Below are 19,484 nucleotides of genomic sequence, written 5' to 3' on the forward strand. Positions count from 1 at the left end.
AGCACTAAACTCGAATTCAGCACAAGTCTTTGTAAATGATCCTTTCAAATCATTCACAATCACCTTTCTGTTTTTAAAGTAATTGTATTATGACTAGAGATTTTTACTGTAGAAGTGATGATCACTTTGCAACGACCTTCAATAAAGATATGACCGTTCAAAAGTTTGGGGTCACTTTGAAATGTCCTTATTTTTGAAAGAAAAGCACTGTTCTTTTCAATGAATATCACTTTAAACTAATCAGAAATCCACTCTATACATTGCTAATGTGGTAAATGACTATTCTAGCTGGTTTTTGGTGCAATATCTCCATAGGTGTATAGAGGCCCATTTCCAGCAACTCTCACTCCAGTGTTCTAATGGTACAATGTGTTTGCTCATTGCCTCAGAAGGCTAATGGATGATTAGAAAACCCTTGTACAATCATGTTAGCACAGCTGAAAACAGTTGAGCTCTTTAGAGAAGCTATAAAACTGACCTTCCTTTGAGCAGATTGAGTTTCTGGAGCATCACATTTGTGGGGTCGATTAAATGCTCAAAATGGCCAGAAAAATGTCTTGACTATATTTTCTATTCATTTTACAACTTATGGTGGTAAATAAAAGTATGACTTTTCATGGAAAGCACAAAATTGTCTGGGTGACCCCAAACTTTTGAACGGTAGTGTATATATATCACACACACACACACACACACACACACACTGTTTTCATATATATATATATATATATATATATATATATATATATATATATATATATATATATATATAACAACTGATTTTTCTTGGTTTGGATGCGTGTGTCGGCTGCACAAGGCACTTGGTCGGTGTTGCTATAAATGGTTTCCTGTTTAATGTGCACCCTAGAGCGTTTGACTTTTTTTTTTTTTAGAAGTATGAATGGATGTCCAGGATGCGTGTAGAGCCACAGGGGTCAAAACTTTTTCCACGCTGCTTATTTCACCCACAAGTATCCTGAGATGCCGTGCGTAATTACGCACAAGTCCGCATGACCAAGGCGCGAGGACAGCGGTCTCAGTGTCGAGCTGTTAAGTCTCTTAAGGTCAAACAGGAAAACCCGGAGTGGATTGGACACACCGGAAGTGTGACTATTTTCCCCCTCACACAAGCTTGTGTTTTCATGCACAGACCTGCTGCATGTTTAGACGTGTATATTTTTATCCATTTGTGGATTTGATGGAGGAGGAATTATTCGTATGAAGGGCTTCGATCAGCATATTTTACATTAATAAAGTATAGTATAACGTTTATTGCATAAATAAATAAATTGGCTCAATACGCCAGGGTCAATTTGTAAATTGTTTAGTCCAAAGTATGAACAGTAAGAAACAGGGCTGTCTTTGAAAATGTCTCTTGTAGTGAAAAAATCTCAGGCTACTCGTATGGTCATGTATAAATGTATGGTCATCTTCCTTCGTCCAAGGTTTAAATGTTGCGTGTCACAAATCTAATTTGTGGATGTAGCAGAAATATGGAGCACATCAGTCAATTTTTATTGATATTTTATAAAATAATGTATGCTGGGGGTCAGAAGGTGGCGATGGAGAGCTGTTCTGTGAGGAAAGTTTCCATTTTTACATCCACCTGTGAAACACTGCTGAAGAACATCTATCTATCTATCTATCTATCTATCTATCTATCTCATCTCATTATCTGTAACCGCTTTTATCCTGTTCTACAGGGTCGCAGGCAAGCTGGAGCCTATCCCAGCTGACTACGGGCGAAAGGCGGGGTACACCCTGGACAAGTCGCCAGGTCATCACAGGGCTGACACATAGACACAGACAACCATTCACACTCACGTTCACACCTACGGTCAATTTAGAGTCACCAGTTAACCTAACCTGCATGTCTTTGGACTGTGGGGGAAACCGGAGCACCCGGAGGAAACCCACGCGGACACGGGGAGAACATGCAAACTCCACACAGAAAGCCCCTCGCCGGCCCCGGGGCTCAAACCCAGGACCTTCTTGCTGTGAGGCGACAGCGCTAACCACTACACCACCGTGCCGCCCCTATCTATCTATCTATCTATCTATCTATCTATCTATCTATCTATCTATCTATCTATCTATCTATCTATCTATCTATCTATCTATCTATCTATCTATCTCAAGAAAAACTCATGACACTTCATTACATTTCATGAAAATGTGTTAAAGGCTTGGAATTAAAAAAAAAAAACTTGGTGGCACCAATAACTAGGGAAACTCTAATCATTTTCCATCCATCCATCCATCCATCCATCCATCCATCCATCCATCCATCCACTAGCTGTAGCCGCTTATCCTGTTCTACAGGGTCGCAGGCAAGCTGGAGCCTATCCCAGCTGACTATGGGCGAGAGGCGGGGTACACCCTGGACAAGTCGCCAGGTCATCACAGGGCTTCTAATCATTTTAATGTGCCAAATCCTATTTTTAGTGGGTCTCACCTTGACCAGATACTTTTGGTAGCCAGCAACAAGCTTCCGGCAGAGTTCTTGGATATTTGACCACTCTTCTTGTCAGAATTGGTAGAGTTCAAATACATTTCTTAGTTTCCTGGTACAGACTTAACTTTTAAGCACAGTCCACATATTTTCGATAGGATGTTGGAAAGGTCATTCCAGAAGCTTGACATTAACCTGCTTTATCCTCCACAATCAGCTTTGATATATGCTCGACAGCCTTTTCCTGTTGGAACACACAATTGTGTCCAAGTTTCAAATGTCTAGCTGATGGTTTAAGGTTATGCTGAAGAATTCTGAGGTTCTTCATTATTCCATTCACTTTCTACAATGCACCAGTTCCACTGGTAGCAAAACAGCCCCAGAGTATGAAGATGCTACCACCACCATACTTCACAGTTGGTACAGTGTTCCTCTGTACCTCAGATCATTGTGGCCATACAACTCAATCTTTGTCTCATCTGACCATAAAACTTTCCTCCAGAAGGCTTTTTCTTTGTCCATGTGGTCAGCTGCAAACTTTAATCAAGCTTGAATGTGTCGATTTTGGAGCAGGGGGTTCTTTCTTGGACAGCAGCCTCTCAGTCCATGGTGATGACTGTTCCTGACAATCAAAAACTCCTTCAGATTCCATGAGGAAGAAACCTTGAGAGGAACCTGACTTGAAAGGGAACCTATCCTCTTCTGTGTGACACCCAATAATACCATTCTAACATCATTATACAGCTAGTTCTGACAACAGCACTCTTCCTCATGCAGTATTGCTTAAATATGTTCCTTAGAAGTTACAAAGCTATAAAATCCTGTTAAGCTTATGTCCTGAAAGAGAAGCCATTTATTCTGTGAAGAGCAAATCTTTATCATCGACAGATAGAGAGGATGAACAGCTTGAGAGAGATAGAGATAGAGATTATAAGGTATGGGTTTTTTTTAATCATACACTGGTTTCTGTGTGTTTTCTTCCCTTACAGAAAAAACACATGAATTTCCCATGTATTTCACGTGATCACATGTTACCACATGTGATCACATGTTACCACATGTGGTAACATGTGGAATACATGGTATCAGATTTTATAACGTGTTACCATGTAGAGCACATGTGGAAAACGTTACCACATGTGTAAAACATTCCCACATGTGATTCACATAAAATTGGGCCAAAACCACGTTTCCCATGTGCAAATAACATTTTCCACATATTTCACATGTGAGAAATCACATGTTAAAGGAACAGTCCACTTTACTTCCATAATTAAATATGTTCTTCTCTGAATTGAGATGAGCTGATCCGTACCTCTCCGAGCTTTGCGCGACCTCCCAGTCAGTCAGACGTGCTGTTACTCCTGTTAGCAATGTAGCTAGGCTCAGCATGGCCAATGGTATTTTTTGGGGCTGTAGTTAGATGTGACCAAACTCTTCCACGTTTTTCCTGTTTACATAGGTTTATATGACCAGTGACATGAAACAAAGTTCAGTTACACAAATTGAAACGTGGCGATTTTCTCATTCATCTCATCATCTCATTATCTCTAGCTGCTTTATCTTGTACAGGGTCGCAGGCAAGCTGGAGCCTATCCCAGCTGACTACGGGCGAAAGGCGGGGTACACCCTGGACAAGTCGCCAGGTCATCACAGGGCTGACACATAGACACAGACAACCATTCACACTCACATTCGCACCTACAGTCAATTTAGAGTCACCAGTTAACCTAACCTGCATGTCTTTGGACTGTGGGGGAAACCGGAGCACCCGGAGGAAACCCACGCGGACACGGGGAGAACATGCAAACTCCACACAGAAAGGCCCTCGCCGGCCACGGGGCTCGAACCCGGACCTTCTTGCTGTGAGGCGACAGCACTAACCACTACACCACCATGCCACCCTGGCGATTTTCTATGCTATGGAAAGTCCGCACTATAATGACAGGCGTACTAACACCTTCTGCTCACTTCGACAGCGCATTGATACCTTCACTCCTGAGTCCGTATCAATGCGCTGTCGAAGCGCGCAGAAGGTGTTAGTATGCCTGTCATTATAGTGCGGACTTTCCATAGCATAGAAAATCGCCACGTTTCAATTTGTGTAACTGAACTTTGTTTCATGTCACTGGTCATATAAACCTATGTAAACAGGAAAAACGTGGAAGAGTTTGGTCGCATCTAACTACAGCCCCAAAAAATACCATTGGCCATGCTGAGCCTAGCTACATTGCTAACAGGAGTAACAGCGCGTCTGACTGACTGGGAGGTCGTGCAAAGCTCGGAGAGGTACGGATCAGCTCGTCTCAATTCAGAGAAGAACATATTTAATTATGGAAGTACGGTGGACTGTTCCTTTAAAGTCACATGTGCAAAAGTCACATGTGATCACGTGAAAAATCACATGAAGTTCATGTGGTTTTTCCGTAAGGGTTAGTTTGCATACTTATGTAATATTCTAGACTGTTATTGAATAATAACACCAATCAGTTCTTTTATTAGCTATACTTAGTGTATCATGTCATCTGGATTTTCTAGATTAGTAAAAACTAAATAGGAAATAAAGGTCAGAGTTTTCAAACTGAGATGTAGCTCATGACAAAAATCACAACAGTGGAAAGTTTTAAGAGCGACAGAGTGTGTTTAATATCATTGTGCATAAAATTACGACACATTTTATACTTCGACTATGAAACATAGCAGGCACAAGATAAGCAGCAAGTGTGTGAACAATGCCCCTTGCATTGCCACTGCTTCTGCATGTGTGCACTAAATCACGTCAGGCTGTATCACACCATCTCGACTGTTAAATCAGCGCAATAAATATGACTTTATGTGGTTTTATTTTGCTACCATCACAAAATGTTCAAATGTCCCTTATTGTAAGTGACACTTCTTTGTAAGTCTAGTTGTTACTAGAGAAATAATAAGGTATTTGAAGGAGCACATTAATATAACCCTGTGATTTGAATAGGAGAGAAGCTGCTGTTATAGAAAACCAACCTGAATCAAGAACTCAACAGAACTTCAGTGTAATGCAGTGGTGTGTGTGTGTGTGTGTGTGTGTGTGTGTGTGTGTGTGTGTGTGTGTGTACTGTAGTAACTTCCTCATCACTGACCAAACAAACTGAAACAGAAATCTTTCTCACTTCATGAAGGTCCCTTCCTGCCAACAAATGACACATGACTGTGGAGACCTCGAGCTCCTGACTCTTGTACTCAAACTGACTCGAGCTGTAACAAGCTTATGTCCCATAGTGCTCCTGTGCCCCGGGTCAGCGGGTGCACACACATCTCATAAACGCCTGATTCATGCTTTATGCAGGATTGCAGGATGCCCACAGCTTAAGGGATTTGGAGATGGCAAAAAAAAAAGCCACAGGCAAACACAGTCCACCGTCTCCAGGAGCGGGATGAGTCGCTGTAGCAACGGTTGCTGGGGCCTGGTGTGTGCTTCTGTAACACATCAGTCTCATAAACTCACTTTTTTTTCAGACACAGGCTCGGACTGGATGATAAATCAACGATATGATAATCTCACAATTTTTAGTATCGACTATTGGCATTGCATTCCAGGTTGTTGTTGTTTTTTTTTTTTGCAAGTGACATAAAAAGACAGGGAAGTCTAATAAGTTGATTAAGATGATTTCTAATCTACAGATTTCTCTGATTTTTGTCTCTTTTAAAAGCATTAATATCTGTCTTAAAGTGACTTACCTGTAACACACAGGTACACTTTGGCACCTTTGATAAAATAAGCTCAATTTATATACACATCTGTAGACAGAGAAAGATTAACACATGCAACACCAAATTAAATATAAATAAATAAATAAATAAATAAATAAACCTTATACAGTAGTTTTATTTTATTATATCTTTTCAAATACAATTCTTTTTCTTAAATAGTGCATTTTTTCTGCAGAAGGCTGGTTTCAAAATTATTGGTACCCTTAATTATTGTTTAGAGGTGGCAATTATTTTACCACATACTCATTCCTGATTCATACTATTAAAATTAAAAGTAAAATAAATTAAAGTCAAGTTAAAAGTGAAAGTTTGTAAGAGATTAATTTTGTTGGAATGAAGGTGAATATTTTGTTCAATTGTTTGACTGGAAAATTTAAATCATTGCATGATTTATTATATCCTGGGTGTTTTCATCTTGTTCTGTTTCTTTTTTTCTTTCCGTCTGCTGTTTCCACCCTTTTGTGTGAATAGAAAGGTTTCAGAAGTGGTTAAAGGTGCTGGAGCTCCTCAGCACCTCTCTATTGCGTGACAGGTCAAAGGTCAGTGTCTGCTGAGGCCCTTTTGCTTCTTTAATTAAACTTTCAGTGTGTGTCTGAAGCTCTGAGGTTAAAGTAGTTGCTCATTAAAGCCTTATGTCTCTCTGCACTCGTGTGTGTGTGTGTGTGTGTGTGTGTGTGTGTGTGTGTGTGTGTGTGTGTGTAAAGAGCCTAAAGAGTTCGAAGAGCTTCTGTTCCCAAAGTGAATTCACTCTTTAATAGCAGGGACAAGTGGGGACCACCTGATCATTTAAGTGTGTGTGTGTGTGTGTGTGTGTGTGTGTGTGTGTGTGTGTGTGTGTGTGTGTGTGTGTCCCGGGACATCGACAAGCTCAATAGGGGAATCATTAGTTCAGAGAAGTTTAGTACACTCATGTAAAGCGAGCACTCTACATTTTGCTATACATTTTTTTATCTCATTCTGTTCTTTTCTCTTTTTCTTCGGCTCGTTCTCACCCTTTCACATTCCTTTCTAGCACTTTATTTGATGAGGTTCACACAATGTATTTGATGTATACTTGAGTTGACTTTAATTTCGTAAAAGCTTCACATGATAATTAATGCTTCAAGAGATAGTTAATATAGACATAAAATTCTGTCAGAAATTGATTTTTTCCTCCATAATTTTATCCAAAAAAATGCACTTTAATCCAAGACCAACCCACCTAGGATATATACAGTACTGTGCAAAAGTCTTAGGCCCTCAAGTTTTATTTTCATACAAACTTTGCTATAGATTTCTATTTTCTGACTTCTACATTATCGAGTCGGTACAAAAACATTTTAGATTCCAAATGTTTGTACATTTTCCAGCACAAAATTAAATGTTACAGAAAAAGAATGTTTGTATTTGAGCAGCATATTACATAAGAGAGCACTTTTCAGATTAAAAAAAATAAATATTAATGAAGGCTACTGGGTTTTGGTGCAAAATTAAGAAGTGAGTGTGACAGTCAGTGTCCAGAAGAACTGTGGCTGGTTCTGTAAGATGCTCAGTAAAACCTACAGCTCATTTCCTTATAAAACTGCACTCGTTGTACCTGAGACTACTATTTTTTTTAAACCAAAGGGTCGTCTCACACCAAATATTGACTTTGTTTTGATTTATTATGGCTTACTGTTTACTGTTTATAGTATTTTTTTAATGTTGAAATATTTCATTTCATTATTTTTAAGCCATTTTTTTATCAGCAGCATTTCTTTACATGCGCCTAAGACTTTTGCACAGTATTGTATATTATCTGACCGAATAATAAATTAATTCACTACTCTCGAGTTCCGAATAATAGCGCAGTTGGGAAAAAGAGTGTAGGGTGGCAAAATGGGCAAAAATTAATAAGAGTGTAGGGTGGAAATAAGCATGCAGGCCGGAAAATTCTTGAGTTTCGAATAATAGTGCAGTTGGGAATAAGAGTATAGGATGGCACATTAGGACAAATATAATAAGCGATAAGCACACTTGTAGTCTAGAAAATTATGCTGAACAGATCTTGGAGACCAAATATCAATTCAGTAAACAGACAAATCATATCATGGCTGTCAAAATTTCTTGTTCGTGTTCTTTTTATCTAAAACAAACAGTTCCCATCACCATGACATCTGATGGCCTCGTACCTACTGGTGTCAAAATGGGTACAATCCGATGGAATAAGTGCACATGAAAACTCATCCTTCTCCATGACTGAAACATTGAGTAAATAGCAATTTGTCATAATGAGTAGTTATGTTGAAATTGACAAAACTCACAACAATATTATCAGTCAGCAAAAATGGTAAAATTGCTTTTTTATCCAAGCAAATAAACTATTAGACATTTACAGTGGTGCTTGAAAGTTTGTGAACCCTTTAGAATTTTCTATATTTCTGCATAAATATGACCAAAAACATCATCAGATTTTCGCACAAGTCCTAAAAGTAGATAAAGAGAACCCAGTTAAACAAATAAGACAAAAATATTATACTTGCTCATTTATTTATTGAGGAAAATGATCCAATATTACATATCTGTGAGTGGCAAAAGTATGTGAACCTTTGCTTTCAGTATCTGGTGTGACCCCCTTGTGCAGCAATAACTGCAACTAAACATTTCTGCTAACTGTTGATCAGTCCTGCACACCAGCTTGGAGGAATTTTAGCGCATTCCTCCATACAGAACAGCTTCAATTCTGGGATGTTGATGGGTTTCCTCACATGAACTGCTCGCTTCAGGTCCTTCCACAACATTTCGATTGGATTAAGGTCAGGACTTTGACTTTGCCATTCCAAAACATTAACTTTATTCTTCTTTAACCATTCTTTGGTAGAATGACTTGTGTGCTTAGGGTCTTTGTCTTGCTGCATGACCCACCTTCTCTTGAGATTCAGTTCATGGACAGATATCCTGACATTTTCTTTTAGAATTCGCTGGTATAATTCAGAATTCATTGTTCCATCAATGATAGCAAGCCGTCCTGACCCAGATGCAACAAAACAGGCCCAAACCATGATACTATCACCAACATGTTTCACAGATGGGATAAGGTCCTTATGCTGGAATCCAGTGTTTTCCTTTCTCCAAACATAACGCTTCTCATTTAAACCAAAAAGTTCTATTTTTGTCTCATCCGTCCACAAAACATTTTTCCAACAGCCTTCTGGCTTGTCCACATGATCTTTAGCAAACTGCAGATGAGCAGAAATGTTCTTTTTGGAGAGCAGTGGCTTTCTCCTTGCAACCCTGCCATGCACACCATTGTTGTTCAGTGTTTTCCTGATGGTGGACTCATGAACATTAACATTAGCCAATGTGAGAGAGACCTTCAGTTACTTAGAAGTTACCCCGGGGTCCTTTGTGACCTCGCTGAGTATTACACGCCTTGCTCTTGGAGTGATCTTTGTTGGTCGACCACTCCTGGGGAGGGTAACAATAGTCTTGAATTTCCTCCATTTGTACACAATCTGTCTGACCGTGGATTGGTGGAGTCCACACTTTTTACAGATGGTTTTGTAACCTTTTCCAGCCTGATGAGCATCAACAATGCTTTTTCTGAGGTCCTCATTAATCTCCTTTGTTCATGCCATGATACACTTCCACAAACATGTGTTGTGAAGATCAGACTTTGATAGATCCCTGTTCTTTAAATACAACAGGGCGCCCACTCACACCTGATTGTCATCCCATTGATTGAAAACACCTGACTCTAATTTCACCTTCAAATTAACTGCTAATCCTAGAGGTTCACATACTTTTGCCACTCACAGATATGCAATTTTGATCATTTTCCTCAATAAATAAATGAACAAGTACAATATTTTTGTCTCATTTGTTTAACTGGCCTCTCTTTATCTACTTTTAGGACTTGTGTGAAAATCTGATGATGTTTTAGGTCATATTTATGCAGAAATATAGAAAATTCTAAAGGGTTCACAAACTTTCAAGCACCACTGTATGCGCCTCTTGAGGCCCTTGGCCCTAGTTCCAATGTCTGTCGACCCTGACCTTACCAACCTAGATCCGATCGTGAACCAAAAGCGACAGATGTAATATGCATGTCATTTGGGGTAACATTAATTCCTAGGACGTATCTGTATTTGTAAATTTATACTGTCAACTACCATACTTAAGACTCATTGAGTGTTTTAACCTTAACCAAGTCAAAAGTTGTTGACTGTCGCTTCCTGGCCATTTCCGTGATTATGGTCTATGGAACCGGCCAGGACCCGAAAAGGGCCAGCAATATTGAACCACTGGCATAAGTATTTAATTACTTGGAAAAATTGCATTGTAATTCACTTCTATGCTATTATATCTCAAGAATATGCTACCTTATGGAACTGGATAGGTGAAATTCATGTCAATTTTCGGTGGATTGAAATCGATCATAGATACCGTTGTTTACCACCGGCAGTGTTGTTGGTGCATCGGCGGTGCTTCATTGTGTCTGCGCATGTGTGTAGTGAGTCGTCTGTGTTCAGGCGTTATTTTCGCTCATTCGTCACACGTGCTTGTATTGACAAATAGAATAAGCGTGTAGGCCCGAATAAGACCATGCAGGCGGGAATTTTTTGCAAAAATAAATAGCCGTGCATGCACGGTTATTCGGAACTCGAGAGTATGCCAACACATAACAGTTGGCTATAATCATCGGCAAAAAGATCACAATGCCTATTGTGTAGTTCTTGAAAACGAATACAATCATGGAAAAAAGTAGTGCTTAATAGTTATGAAAAGGTGTTAAAGGTGTTTCATTCATATTTATTATATGAAGTTGTATATGATTACAATGTGCCATGTGGATTTACTATAAACGCCTAACACATCGATTGCTGAACTGTAATATTGTGTTAAGGAGACCAAAGCGTCATGAATGTTGAGGAAAAACAACCATTATGCAGAATATATTGTCATACACTCATTTGAAAATAAACCTCAGAAAGCATATTGTACATAACACACAATATAAATTTCCACACTTTCTACATCATGCTAAGTGTAATTACAGTGTATTATTATTATTATTATTATTATTATTATTATTATTATTATTATTATTATTATTCATAAACAGGCTTTTCTAAGTATTGTACAAATACATATGAGGTAAATGTTGATATTCTTAACAGATTTCTTTTAGGTGCATGAGCGCTGTACCTTAAAGTGCATATCCTGGACTAGTTTCGTGTTTTTTTATATGAAAGTATGTCCCTTTACACACTCATCCAGAAGGGTAATTTTGCACAAAGCCATCTGTCTACAGCAGAAAAAAATAAAATAACAAAACGTGTCTGGAGCCAGATTCGTGACGTTGCCTGCAGAAGCGCCAGCAGGCTATGAGAGCTTGCACGGTTTCAGTGCACAGCCTGTGTAGACCAAGTTTAGCAGCTAGTGATTTTGCATTGAAATATGGAATTCTCACCTGAGCGCAATGTTACTTCACCTTTGGATGAAGAATATAATGAGATGTCAGAATTATTTCTTACCCTGGCAACAGTCAACTTGTAAATTGCCGATTTTCTTGGTCTTTTTCTCGGCTCTGCTTTGGTCCTCAGCTTCTGGGTGTGCCTCGCACGAAGCGCTCCCATTTCTCTCTCATTGTCCGGTCTTTTGGAAAACGATGAGTACTAATCCCATCAGTATTGGTGTTGCTACACCCTCCTACGATACATCTGTTAACCAGTTTAATAATTACGTGATAACATTGAAGAAATTTGCAGAAAACCACCAGGTCGTTTTCTCATCAACAGACCAGCGCTGACGTAGGATTCAGAAGGAGGCGTCCCGCATGCGATGTCATGAAAATCAATATTTGCCGGGAAATCCAAATGCCAAGTTTTTTCAGAGGCGGACGAATTCGCCTCAAATGGCTTGATTTCAACTGAATTTTTCTGGTATTGCACAAGGTAAAAAAATTGCAGAAAATGCAGACTGTTACAGATATTTGACCAAAGTTTAATATCAAATAGGAGAATTGCATTGATCTTGCTCCTGAATTTACCCATGATATGCACTTTAATACGCCCCATAGACAAATTTATGCTAGCTGAAACATGATTAATCTGTAGTCAAACATTATTAATAGTCATATGAATAAAGTTGGGGATAATCACAATGCATCATGTATTATTATAAAGTGTAGTCCTTGCTAGAGAGGAACTCTGGAAGTCTGGTTAGCAGTCAATGCTAATGTGTAATTACAGTGGAATATTAATCATACAAAGCCTTTTCTTAGCATTTTATCAACATATCTGAGGTAAATGTTGATATTCTTGATATTTTTGTATAGTTTTCATGATTGCTGTACTTTTACATTGCCCAGAAAAAGCTTTATGCTGACTAAAACATGATTAGCCTGCTGTTATTTGCTAGCTTGTGGTAATATATTGTGTCTATATGTCCCAATAGCTGAGAATTCATGCTCTAGCAACTTATGAACTATTTGAATAATATGTACAGTGTCTTTCAAAAGTATTCATCCCCCTTGGTGTTTGTCCTGTTTTGTTGCATTACAAGATGGAATTAAAATTGATTTTTGGGGGGTTAGCGCCATTTGATTTACACAACATGCCTGCCAATTTAAAGGTGAAAATTGTTGTTTTATTGTGACACAAACAATAATTAAGATGAAAAACCAGAAATCTGGAGTGTGCATAGGTATTCACCCCCTTTCATATGAAACCCCTAAATAAGAGCTGGTCCAACCAATTCACTTCATAAGTCACATAATTAGTTGATTAAGATCCACCTGTGTGCAATCAAAGTGTCACATGATCTGTCACATGATGTCTGTATAAATTAAGCTGTTCTGGAAGGACCCTGGCTCTGCAACACTACTAAGCAAGCAACATGAAAACCAAGGAGCCTCCAAACAGGTCAGAGACAGAGTTGTGGAGAAGTATAGATCAGGGTTGGGTTAAAAATAATATCCCAAACTTTGAATATCCCAGGGAGCACCATTAAATCCATTATGGCAAAATGGAAAGAATATGGCACCACTACAAACCTGACAAGAGAAGGCTGCCCACCAAAACTCACAGACCAGGCAAGGAGGGCATTAATCAGAGATGCAACAAAAACACCAAAGATAACACTGAAGGAGCTGCAAAGATCCACAGCAGAGATGGGAGTATCTGTCCATAGGACCACTTTAAGCCGTACACTCCACAGAGTGGGGCTTTATGGAAGAGTGGCCAGAAAAAAGCCATTGCTTAAGAAAACATGTTTGGAGTTTGCTCAACAGCACACTGAAAAAAATGGCCTGTTAAATTAACACAAAAAAATCTTGTACATCGGTTGCACTTATTAAAATCATATCCACTAAGACCAATTAAGTCATGTTCAGTCAAACAGAACATGACTTAATTGGTCTTAGTGGATATGATTTTAATAAGTGCAACCGATGTACAAGATTTTTTTGTGTTAATTTAACAGGCCATTTTTTTCAGTGCATGTGGCAGACTCCCCAAACACATGGAAGAAGATTCTCTGGTCAAATGAGACTGAAATTGATCTTTTTGGCCATCATGGGAAACGCCATGTGTGGCGAAAACCCCTGAGAACACCATTGCTACAGTGAAGCATGGTGGTGGCAGCATTATGCTGTGGGGATGTTTTTCATCTGCAGGGACAAGAAAGCTGGTCAGGACTGAAGGAAAGATGAATGGCACTAAATACAGGGCAATTCTGGAGGAAAACCTGTTTGAGTCAGCCAGAGGTTTGAGACTAGGACGAAGGTTCACATTCCAGCAGGACAATGACCCTAAACATACTGCTAAAGCTACACTGGACTGGTTTAAAGGGAAACATTTAAATGTCTTGAAATAGCCTAATCAAAGCTCAGACCTTAATCCAATTGAAAATCTGTGGCATAACTTGAAGATTGCTGTACACCAACGCAACCCATCTAACATGAAGGAGTTGGAGCAGTTTTGCCTTTAGGAATGGGCAAAAATACCAGTAGTTAGATGTGCTAAGCTAATAGAGACATACCTCAAGAGACTTGCAGCTGTAATTGCAGCAAAAGGTGGCTCTACAGAGTATTGACTTTTTTTTTGGGGGGGGGGGGATAACTATGCACACTCTTCTGTTTTTTCATCTTAATTATTGTTTGTGTCACAATAAAAAAAAAACAATTTTCATCTTTAAAGTGGAAGGCATGTTGTGTAAATCAAATGGTGCTAAGCCCCCCAAAATCCACTTTAATTCCAGCTTGTAATGTAACAAAACAGGGCAAAAACCAAGGGGGATGAATACTTTTGCAAGACACTGTATAACGCATTTATAAAGCCATTCTTGTTGACAGGTTTAATGATTAATATGTTACACTGATTTCTTTACACAATCCTGTCAGCCTGTGGTCACACTCTTGGTCAGTCTATTAGAGCTCAAATATGCGTACACAGGTTATTCATAATGTCTGATAAATCAATCGGTCATTCTCTGTGGTTCCTGGACCGAGTGAAGGTTGCAGATTGTAAGTGTGTGTTATAGAGAGACTTTAATCCTGTGATTGAGAGATATGTGATTGAAAGATTTGGTCAGTGTGTGTCCAGCTCTTGGCTGAAGGGGCAATTCGACCTCTTGACCCAAAGGGTCAATGAACAGCATATGCTGATGGCCTGCTTATCCGACCAGTTTGCTGACCTCCCACTGACCCCTCAGTGACCTCTTGAGCCCTCTTCATAGGTTTGGACTAGAGATTTTCGACAATGAATTTGAACAGCTGGTGGACAGACTTTGCGCCGCAACTTTCTGGAAATGTGTAGAAGACAGTTTAATTGGTCACCATCGATACAAGGTATAAGCTCAAGCCCTCACACTGCCCTCTAACAAGGATTTTATCAGTAGAAAAAAATAATGCGGTTCGAATGTTGTCGAATTTCTCAACCAACGTTCTGTTATTCTGTGGAAAGTCATACAACGATAATGCATATCACACACAAATATTGTCAAAATCACATGCTAGCATTTGAATAAAATATATGCTGTAACAAGTTTGTACAAATGAATCAAAGTATTTTTACAAGTTAATAATTATTAACTGAAAGATAACTATTTTTCCATGTTTTGCTACTTTTGTTATCAGCTTTTTCAAAGAATAGGAAAAACCAATAGGAGGGAAATTGTGTGATTGAAGAAAAAAATCAGCAAACACAGCTGTTCACAATTTTTGTTTACTCATTTTTATATTTATTATAACATTTTTTTTTAAAAAGCTAAAAGTAGTCTGGATGTTTTTAGAAATTTTAATTTCTTACAGTTGAACAAGTTTTACATGACATAATTTTACCATTTTTTTTACACTTTCTGTAAATTATTGAAAGTTATACAATTACACCGGTAGCATTTTATTCTAATTAGTCTGATTAAAAGACCATTAATTCCAAAGTTATAAACAGCAGTGAAAATTCTTCAGTGTGGGTTTCATTACTGTGATATCCAAAAAAATCTGAACAATGTTAGAAAATTAAGCGTTGTGAAAGTTTGAAGATAAATGAATTAACTAAAGTGCCTATTCACTCCATGATTTTAACTTAAAAATCAGCCACACTTTGTTTTCTGTTTGACAAATATTTAGTATTAAGCCACTTTGTGCCTTTGTGTTTAAAATGTTGTTTCATTACCTTCATGTTTCACACCTTTAATAATTTTTATGGAGATTTATAAAATATTAGAAAGTTAGAAAGCACTGCAGAGATAATTCCCAAATCCACAACTTACCTATAAACTTTGGTTCTTACATGAAATTTGCAATTTTCATTTTGTAATTTGGTCCAAAACAGTAATTTTGCAAACTAAATGCGTATTTTATTATTGTTATTCAGTAACAATCCTACAAAAACAAACCTCACATTAAGGAGTATGAGAGTTAAATCACCTACGATTTAATGTCATTACGTCATTTAATGTCATATGTTTTTAGCTTTGTGTACGTTTCCGAAGAATTTGCATGGTTTATGAAATTGGTTAACTTAGCATACGTTTTATTATTCCAATGGAATAAATGGCCATGAGTTTTATTCTCTGGTATGGTTGGGTTGTTTTTGCGGAATAGTCGAGTTTACAAGCTCGGATTTGCGGATTAGACCCTGGCCACCCGCGGGCGAGTCCGGAGAATGAGAACTCCCCCATCCGTCCTGTGAATAGGCCACAATAACCAACGCAATGTAAACGTTTGTGAAAAAAGAACAGGGTAATGAATTTTAATCTGCAAGTGTAACAGCTCCTAGACATGTGGTTTCACTGTTTGTATATGTGTGTGTGTGTGTGTGTGTGTGTGTATGGTTTGTAGGCATTGATAGTGGGAGGCTGGGTATAAGCTTAGCTTCTCACTTTTTTTTCCTTGTGTGTGTCGAGGATAAAGACCTAGAAAACCAGCCAGGCTTAGTTGACAGGTGACAAGGGTTAGAGTGAATGGGGATTTTGTAATACCAACAGAAAAAGCCCGGGCACCGAGGGACCAACTGAATGGAGAGAAAGGAAACTTTAGAACGGTTCAGGACTCTCCCTCTCTCCCTCCCTCTCTCGCTAATCAATGCTAAATCATTGCCATGCTAAAACAGGCTGATCCCAGTGTCACCAGTTCCTGTGTGGCACTCTCTTCCGTCGCCGTGAATTTTTGACACGTTTGGTCAACAGAATTTACATTTATTCATTAGGGAGGCGCTTTTATCCAAAGCGGTCAAGCAGTCAAACCATGAACGATGAAGATTGGACAGAAAGCAGGAAGCGCACCACAATTGAACTCCCAAGTCAGAATTAATGCTACATGCTCGACTAGCCACGAAGTGATCAAACTCTATAAACTGCAAAAATTCACACATTATTATTAGCTACTCCTGCAAATCACAGGTGTATATTAACACGTGTTTTAAAATGTTAATGTTTTCAGGACAGAGGATGGACGCTGGTGAGGGAATGACTTTGTATATCCGCTGTACTTTAAGTGATAACATGAGCAAACCTTTTCTCGCAGACGTTCTCGTTCACAACATTAACTGTAACTATAAACAGATATATAAACACTTCGTTTCTAGGTGTGAATGAGTGTTTAAATGAGTGTGTGCATGGTGCACTGTGAGGGGTCTCAAGATTCAACATTGTGTGTTGTGTGTTCTGTGATACTTTTCAGCTCAACATGGTAGTAAAGAGTGGTTATTTTATGTTATCGTTACCTATGTCAGCTTGAACCAGCATTTGACTTCCCTTGCATTTCTGCTGGATGTTTTTTGTTTTTTGCACCATTGTGAAAACTCTAGCGGCTGTTAAATGTGAAAACAAAAAAAATCAGCTGTTTCTAAAATACTCAAACCACACAGCTGGCGCACACACATCCATGCCAATGAGACCATCTGAGATTTTCTGCCATTCTGATGTTTGATTTGAACATTAATGGAAGCTCTTCATGTGTATCTGTATGATTTTGTGGATTGTATTTACTGCTGCTGTGGCATGATTGGCTGATTGGATTGTATGAATTGAAATTGAAATGATTGCATGATTGGCTGTATGAATGTACAGGTATGCAGATGTTTATTTAACACTAGGATTTATGAAGCCAGCATATTGGATTGAATTTCCTTCTTTTCCCTTTCCTAAACACTCTTATTTCTTAAACAGACAACATCTCTGACTTTTTAATTTTTCTGGCACCCCCCTCGGGGTTTGTGTGGTCCCCATGCTGAGAGAGAGAGAGGATGGAACTGTGTCAGATCTTCTTGTGGGAACCCGAGACTCCAAAAGCCCACCATGAGCCATGAAGAATAATATTATTTTGTTTTTCCCTCCTCTCTCTCTCTCTCTCTCTCTCCAGCCATTCAGGGCTTTAATTTTTATTCATGGGGACGGAGAGGAGCAGCGGCCATCGGGGGAAACTGGCCTGGGATTACCATCTCATTAATAGCATCTATGACTTTTGTTCAAAAAGAGCGACTTGTGTAAAAGTGGCAATGCGGATGACGATTAATCCGCAGCCTGCAGCTGTAGGGAGCCGGACATTCACACACACACACACACACACACACACACACACACACACACACACACACACACACACACACACACACTTATGTATTCCAATACTTATGGGGACATTTGGTCCTCACAACACTAGAAATACACACATAATCATGTATTGCTATCATTTTGCTATCATTATGGGGACATTTGGTTCTCACTAAAACACAAAAAGTACACACACACACACACACACACACACACACACACACACACACACACACACACACACACACACACACACAGAGCTCTCTCAGATGGTGGCCCAGATTAAGCAGGCAGCAGATAAACGGGCATCTAGTTATCCCCCTCCTCTCCATGCCATGTTCTCTCACTCTCTCCATCCATCCATCTCTCCCTCTCTCCTCACATGGGACGAAAGAAAGAGAGGAATAAGCCACTCATTCATCTAGCCGTTATCTCTCAGGGTGTCTTGTCTCCGCTAGTGATGGGGATCATTCTTTTCTCGGGCTTGGGCTCTACCATCTCTCTTTCTTGTCTACAAATCCCTCTTTCTCAGCCTGCAGAGAACAGTGGGAATGGGAGCAGGGAAAGCGATCCCTCTTTCACATAATTGCCATTGGATAGTCACCTTGTGAGCGCAAGTGGGGCTCTGGTGATCAACTTGAGATGGAAGATGGATGCTGCTTATAAGGCAAAAAACAAATTTTACATTTGTTTGTGCTACAACATGTATCGATAATCTGGGTTTAGAAATATTCATCATCTAAAATGTTTAAAGGTGATTTATTAATCAAGCCAAACTGACATCAGGAACAGTTCCTTAATCTTAAACGATTTGTTTAAGGAAGATTCACACATTCTTTTTGTTTTAAAGTATTTAAAATAAAGGTTTTTAGGCTCATACTCTTCATTTCCATTAACTGCATGATCGGTTAATTATCATTATTTTAAATTTTATATAAAATGAAGTTCAAATTTATATTTATTTGTGAGATGCACACTTGATATTTTTTTTAATACTGTATGTACTATGTTTTTTTGTTCTTTTTAAAAAAGAAGTGTAAATTATTTAAGAAATACATTTCATATTACATATCACCTAACCCATTCTTAATTTACCATATTTATTTATTTATTTATTTATATTAATAAACATTTTTTTACTTGAACCCAGAGTTTTAATTTTAAGAACTTAATGTGATTTATTTTATGCATTTTAATAAACTGTTTATTTAATTTTAATAAGATTGTTAATAATAATAATCTTTTGTTAAATAAATCACATTCTTCT

The 19,484-nt window shown here is 38.5% G+C and overlaps 1 pseudogene; it reads left to right on the plus strand.

Annotated features, from left to right (window-relative positions):
• Window positions 1-19,484, plus strand: part of LOC132882540 (C-type lectin domain family 4 member F-like) — a 162,367-nt pseudogene that overhangs the window by 17,458 nt on the left and 125,425 nt on the right.

This window comes from Neoarius graeffei, chromosome 3 (assembly GCF_027579695.1).
Source record: "Neoarius graeffei isolate fNeoGra1 chromosome 3, fNeoGra1.pri, whole genome shotgun sequence".
NCBI lineage: Eukaryota > Metazoa > Chordata > Actinopteri > Siluriformes > Ariidae > Neoarius > Neoarius graeffei.